Source organism: Theropithecus gelada, chromosome X (assembly GCF_003255815.1).
Source record: "Theropithecus gelada isolate Dixy chromosome X, Tgel_1.0, whole genome shotgun sequence".
Taxonomy (NCBI): domain Eukaryota; kingdom Metazoa; phylum Chordata; class Mammalia; order Primates; family Cercopithecidae; genus Theropithecus; species Theropithecus gelada.
This window is the reverse complement of record NC_037689.1, coordinates 140,244,619-140,251,224: the sequence shown is the minus strand read 5'-3', so window position 1 is coordinate 140,251,224 and position 6,606 is coordinate 140,244,619. Positions and strand designations below refer to the sequence as shown.

General features: G+C 34.7%; 1 non-coding gene across 1 annotated transcript; it reads left to right on the top strand.

Annotated features, from left to right (window-relative positions):
* The first annotated feature begins 6,212 nt into the window (after positions 1-6,212).
* Positions 6,213-6,316, top strand: LOC112616768. The gene has a single exon (XR_003117785.1). It is a non-coding gene; the product is annotated as a small nucleolar RNA U13 (small nucleolar RNA).
* The last annotated feature ends 290 nt before the right edge of the window (positions 6,317-6,606 follow it).

The window sequence follows — 6,606 nt, the reverse complement described above, 5'->3', positions numbered from 1 at the left end:
AGGAGGCCTCAGAATCATGATGAAAAGCAAGAAACACATCTTACATGGCAGCAGACAAGAGAGAAAATGAGAGCCAAGCAAAACAGGGTTTCCCCTTATAAAACAATCAGCTCTCATGAGACTTATTCACTACCACGAGAACAATATGGGGAAAACTGGTCCCGTAATTCAATTATCTCCCACTGGGTCCCTCCCACAATACATGGACGTTATGGGAGCTACAATTTAAGATGAGATTTGTGTGGAGACACAGCCAAACCATATAAGCCTTCTTATAAAATTGGGGTTTTTCTAAGAACAATTTTTTTTAGTTGTAACCAGACATGTTTGTACACTGTTCACTTGGCCCACTCTGTGTTACCCCCCTTTGAACTTAGGGGCAAGAAGAACTAATGTAAATATGAAGCTCATGCTGACTCCTCTGCTGTATATAACAAATTATTTTGGCTCTGGTCCACAAGTTGTATGTCTTCTGCCATCATTCATGAAATTGTGGCATGCTAAGTGTTTAGCTTGCAAGCGTAATAAAATCTCAGACACTTTAGAGTTCTTGATACCATAATTAATGAAGCAACTCATGCCAAGGTTCTAGTAACTGTAGGATATCACAAATCAAAAGTTCGTGCACTCAAGACCAAGATAGCTGTGGCTGAAGAGTCAGTCAAAACATTAGCAACAGCTTAGATGTCTCCAAGAACAGTCTTATTAGTGGTAGACTCATTATCAAGCCCTTGTATCTTACTAAACAATAAAGTTTAGGCACACGGTTCTTGAGAAATACACAAATAAGTGTAAATTATATGTATAATATAGACTTTTGGTATATTATTAGGTAGTAAACTCCTTGGGCTTCCACATATAAAGAAAGCAACATGAGACAAACCTTAGGAAATAAGCATTGACTTTACTATGTGTGCATAATGCCAGTAAAATAATTAGCTAAACCTTTAAATGTCATTAAACAAGTAATTTTATATCACATTAATGAAACATAGTATCATCTCTTGTACAACACGGTGACTGTAGTTAATAACAATGTATTATATTCTTTAAAATTATGAAGAGAATAGATTTGATGTTTGCTCACCACGTAAAAATGATAAATATATGAGATAATGCATATATTAATGCAGTCAACTGAGCCATTCCACAAAGTATAATGTTTCAAAACATCATGGTGTACACAATATTTTTTAAAAGCTTTAAATAAAAAACTATAAAAGTAAGTAAAACATATTAGTATGGTTGAAAGCAAACTTTAAAAAAGGAAGCAATTTCAGATAAAAATGAATTTTGTGTACAATCTGGAAAATTTGAATTCTGTGAGAAGTTCTAGAGAAATTTACTATAGAAAATGCTAAGATTGTGAAAACTTATAATTACTGATACTTATTGGAGCTATGATTACAAAGAATCATTCTCTTACTCTTGTTAACTTTCAAAATTAATGTATTTCTTCTGGATATCCTTGTGGATAACTAGTTCACTGTCACATTAACGAAGACTTCTGTGCTCTTGTTGGTCATTCAGAAATTAGGACAGAATACAGAAGAACAGAACTATGTCCTTTGCAGTAACATAGATGGCGCTGGAGGCCACTATCCTAAGTGAATTAATGGACAAAGAGAAAACCAGATACCACATGTTCTCACTTATAAGTGGTAGCTCAACACTGGATACACATAGACATAAAGATGAAAACAATCATTAATAACATTATTATTAATGTTACTATTAATATAGTATAGTATAGTATCGTACTATCATTAGTAGTAGCAATTATTCACTACTAGAAGAGAAAGGGAGAGGCACGTGAACTGAAAAACCATCTGTTGGGTACTATGCTTACTATATGGGTGATAGGATCATTTTTACCCCAAACCTCAGTGTCATGCACCAGGTAAAAATATGCACATTTACTCCTTAATCTAAAATTAAAGTTGATTTTTTTAAAAAAGAAATTATGGCATAGACTCCATGTTTTCTTTGTTTTCCTCAGTAACACAGTGTTTTGCATACAGTAGAGGCTCAGCAAGCTGCCAAGGAAATGGTGTAATGTTCTGAGTTGTCACTGCTTCTAGAAAAAAAGGATGGTTAACTTCCTTTTTAAAAAAGAGCAACATCATATTTCTCAGTATAGAAGCTTCTGTGATACTGCTTTAAATGATCTTCATTAAATTCAATAAATGGTTTATTTGACTGTTAGAACATTACTCTAATTTGATGTTTATGACTTTTTTTCTGTGCAGATCTTTACAATTTTGAAAAAATTAATATTCAAAAATGTGACTGGGATGGCTTTATTAACCTCTTATGTAACTCTCTAATTAAAATATTATCTAAATGATCTGCTTTATACTCACTACAAATTGGAAGAAAAAAATTTCTGTGTTCCTTCTTTTACACTGTAAATAGTACAAAGCCACAGTGAGCACAAAAATATATAGCTTACAAAGTATAAATATGCAACTTCAGCATCCTAATGATTTTTGATATTAAAATTAATTTACAATTTTTCTCAGAACATTTACTGCTCTGAGGGTTCTCAACTCCAAATTTCTTTGTACCAGTTGATTGATATGACATAGACAATGCCTAATTTGGGAAACACTTTGGACATTCTGACCATAAGTATTAGTGACACCTATGACAAGGAATGCTGCTTCCACTAGAATAATTTTTATAACTTCAGGAATCATTACTGGTTTTGTTTATCCACATTGCCTAGAAAAATGCATTAGAGTAGATATTCAATAGTCAATTAAGTAAATGAATTTGTGACACTTGTCATGAGTTACATAAGGCTACAAAGAAGGAAAGAAAGTACTTTATGAAGGAGGTGGTCTGTGAGTCTAACATTTGTATCTGTAACACTGCATTGCATGCTGAACCCTGTTTTATCATTTCTATAGGTTATATCACTCTAAATCATCATCTTATTTATTCATCTGTATGTTATCTCTTTCTTTCACTAGATTATAAATTCCATGGAGGAAGGTACCATATCGGTCTTCTAAAAAGCTATGTCCTAAGCACCTCAAATCATAGTAGGTATCATGTATATATGTGTGTGTGTGTGTGTGTACATATGTGTACACACACACACACACATATATATATAATCAATTTAATATGGGCTTTGGTACATCTATAAAGCACAAGCTGGTAATATGTAAGGTTAAAAAATCCAAGTTTTTGAGTGCTGAGACAGACCCTTTAGAAGGGCATTTGCATCTATTTTGTACATGAGGCCTGGTTATGGAAATTACTTTCTATAATAAGCTGGAACCTACTTATGAATACTGAATATATGTAAGGATTGAAAATTTCTGGAGGATGCTGATAAATCTTGGTTTGGGGATAAATTTATTTATAGATTTGAGGGATATTTAAAGCATAGGTGGTGACTTCATGGGATTGATACATTCCAGCTTTATGAGAAAATTTAAATAAAATGAGGTATAATTTATTTGTTATGATTATATTTATATATTGTTTCATTAGTAGTAGAAGTAGTAGTATTTGTTGTTGTTAGTAATAGTTCCTATCATATGATAGGCACCAAAATAATGGTCAAAAAATGGTTTGTCATGTTTAGATTTGCTGTTCCTCTTATTTTTCTGAGATGTCTCCAGAGCAAACAAACTTTCCAGCACTACCCAAATTTCTAAGGAAGATACACAGTGATTGGTATATCAGCATGAACACTGAGAGGAGCTATTCATATATTCTCTTTCCTAAGCGATAGGTATCAATTATTTGGACATAGGCTGCACCTCACAGACAAAGCAAAAGCTCACAAACATTGTCACATGTTGATTATTCAGTTTCCATTTCCATTAAGAAGAAACGTCAAAGAAAAATGTCAGATGTTAGTTTCAGACAGGGTCTCAAAAAAGAAAGCAGTAAATCAGAGAAATGATTCCAGGATATCAGTGGTACTAGTTTACACAGAATTGTCAACTTATATGGGACTGAAAATCTTCATCAAACTTACAAGACGGTGATAATAAAAGTCACTGCCAGGTTAGTAACTTACAAGACAGGTACAGTCAGGTACCATGTAACAACACTGAGGTAAATGAGGGACCACATCTATGATGGCAGTTCCTTAAGATTATAATGGAGCTGAAAAATTCCTATTGCCTATTGAAGCTGTAGCTGCCATAAGATCCTAGCACAACAAGTTACTCATGTGTTTGTGGTGATGTTGGTGTAAACAAACCTACTGCACTGCTAGTCATATAAAAGGACAGCATGTACAATTATGTACAGTATATAATACCTGAAAATGACAATAAATGACTATGTTACTGGTTTATGTATTTACTATATTATACTTTTTATCAGTATTTTAGAATGTACTCTTTCTACTTACAAAACAGCCTCAGGCAGTTCCTTCAGGGGGTATTCCAGAAGAAGGCATTGTTTTCGTAGGAGATGACAGCTTCATACGTGTTAGAGCTTCTGAAGACCTTCCAGTGGGAAAAGCTGTGGAGGTTGAAGACAGTGATGCTGATAATTCTGACACTGTGTAGGCTTAGGCTAATTTGTTTGTTTGCGTCTTAGCTTTTATTTATTTATTTAATATTAACAAACTACAGAATTTATTCAGATTTTGCCAGTTTTTCCACTAATGTCCTTTTTCTTTTTTTTGTTTTTATTATTATTATACTTTAAGTTCTAGAGTACATGTGCACAATGTGCAGGTTTGTTACATACGGATACATGTGCCATGTTGGTGTGCTGCACTCATTAACTCGTCATTTACATTAGGTATATCTCCTAATGCTATCCCTCACCCCTCCCCACTCCCCACAATAGGCCCCGGTGTGTGATGTTCCCCTTCCTGTGTCCAAGTGATCTCATTGTTCAATTCCCACCTGTGAGTGAGAACATGTGGTGTTTGGTTTTCTGTTCTTGTGATAGTTTGCTGAGAATGATGGTTTCCAGCTGCATCCATGTCCCTACAAAGGACATGAACTCATCCTTTTTTATGGCTGCATAGTATTCCATGCTGTATATGTGCCACCTTTTCTTAATCCAGTCTGTCACTGATGGACATTTGGGTTGATTCCAAGTCTTTGCTATTGTGAATAGTGCTGCAATAAACATACGTGTGCATGTGTCTTTATAGCAGCATGATTTGTAATCCTTTGGGTATATCCCAAGTAATGGGGTGGCTGGGTCAAATGGTATTTCTAGTTGTAGATCCTTGAGGAATCGCCACACTGTTTTCCACAATGGTTGAACAAGTTTACAGTCCCACCAACAGTGTAAAAGTGTTCCTATTTCTCCACATCCTCTCCAGCACCTGTTGTTTCCTGATTTTTTAATGATTGCCATTCTAACTGGTGTGAGATAGTATCTCACTGTGGTTTTGATTTGCATTTCTCTGATAGTGAGTGATGATGAGCATTTTTTCATGTATCTGTTGGCTGTATGAATGCCTTCTTTTGAGAAGTGTCTGTTCATATCCTTTGCCCACTTTTTGATGGGGTTGCTTCTTTTTTCTTGTAAATTTGAGTTCTTTGTAGGTTCTGGATATTAGCCCTTTGTCAGATGAGTAGATTGCAAAAATTTTCTCCCATTCTGTTCACTATGATGGTAGTTTCTTTTGCTGTGCAGAAGCTCTTTAGTTTAATGAGATCCCGTTTGTCAATTTTGGCTTTTGTTGCCGTTGCTTTTGGTGTTTTAGACATGAGGTCCTTGCCCATGCCTATGTCCTGAATGGTATTACCTAGGTTTTCTTCTAGGGTTTTTATGGTCTTAGGTCTAACATTTAACTCTCTAATATATCTTGAATTAATTTTCATATAAGGAGTAAGGAAAGGATCCAGTTTCAGCTTTCTACTTATGGCTAGCCAATTTTCCCAGCACCATTTATTAAATAGGGAATCCTTTCCCCATTTCTTGTTTTTGTCAGGTTTGTCAAAGATCAGATGGCTGTAGATGTGTGGTATTATTTCTGAGGGCTCTGTTCTGTTCCATTGGTCTATATCTCTGTTTTGGTACCAGTACCATGCTGTTTTGGTTACTGTAGCCTTATAGTATAGTTTGAAGTCAGATAGTGTGATGCCTCCAGCTTTGTTCTTTTGGCTTAGGATTGTCTTGGCAATGCGGGCTGCCTTGAGTCTTAGCTTTTAACAAAAATGTTTCAAAAGTAAAATAACAATAAAAGGGCTGTAGAATAAGGATATAAAGAAAGAATAATACTTTCGTAGTTCATAAGCATGATGATTGGGTATTCAGACACATGCATGAGATATGCCACCCTCCCACCTTGTTAAGATGTTGGCGCATAACCCATCTTACATGGAAAAAAAAGAAAAAAACAATTTTACAGTTGTACAATGTGTTTGTGTTTGAAGCTAAGTATCATTATAAAAGTCAAAGTGTTTCAAAAATTAAAATTTATAAAGTAAAAATGTCACAGTAAGCTAAGGGTATTAGTACAGAAGAATTTATGTAATAAATTTAGAGTACCCTAAGTGTATAGTGTGTATTAAGCCTATGGTAGTGTACAGTAATGTCCTAAGCTTTCACATTCACTTACCCCTCACTCACTGACTCATTCAAAGCAACTTCCAGCCCTTCAAGTTTGAG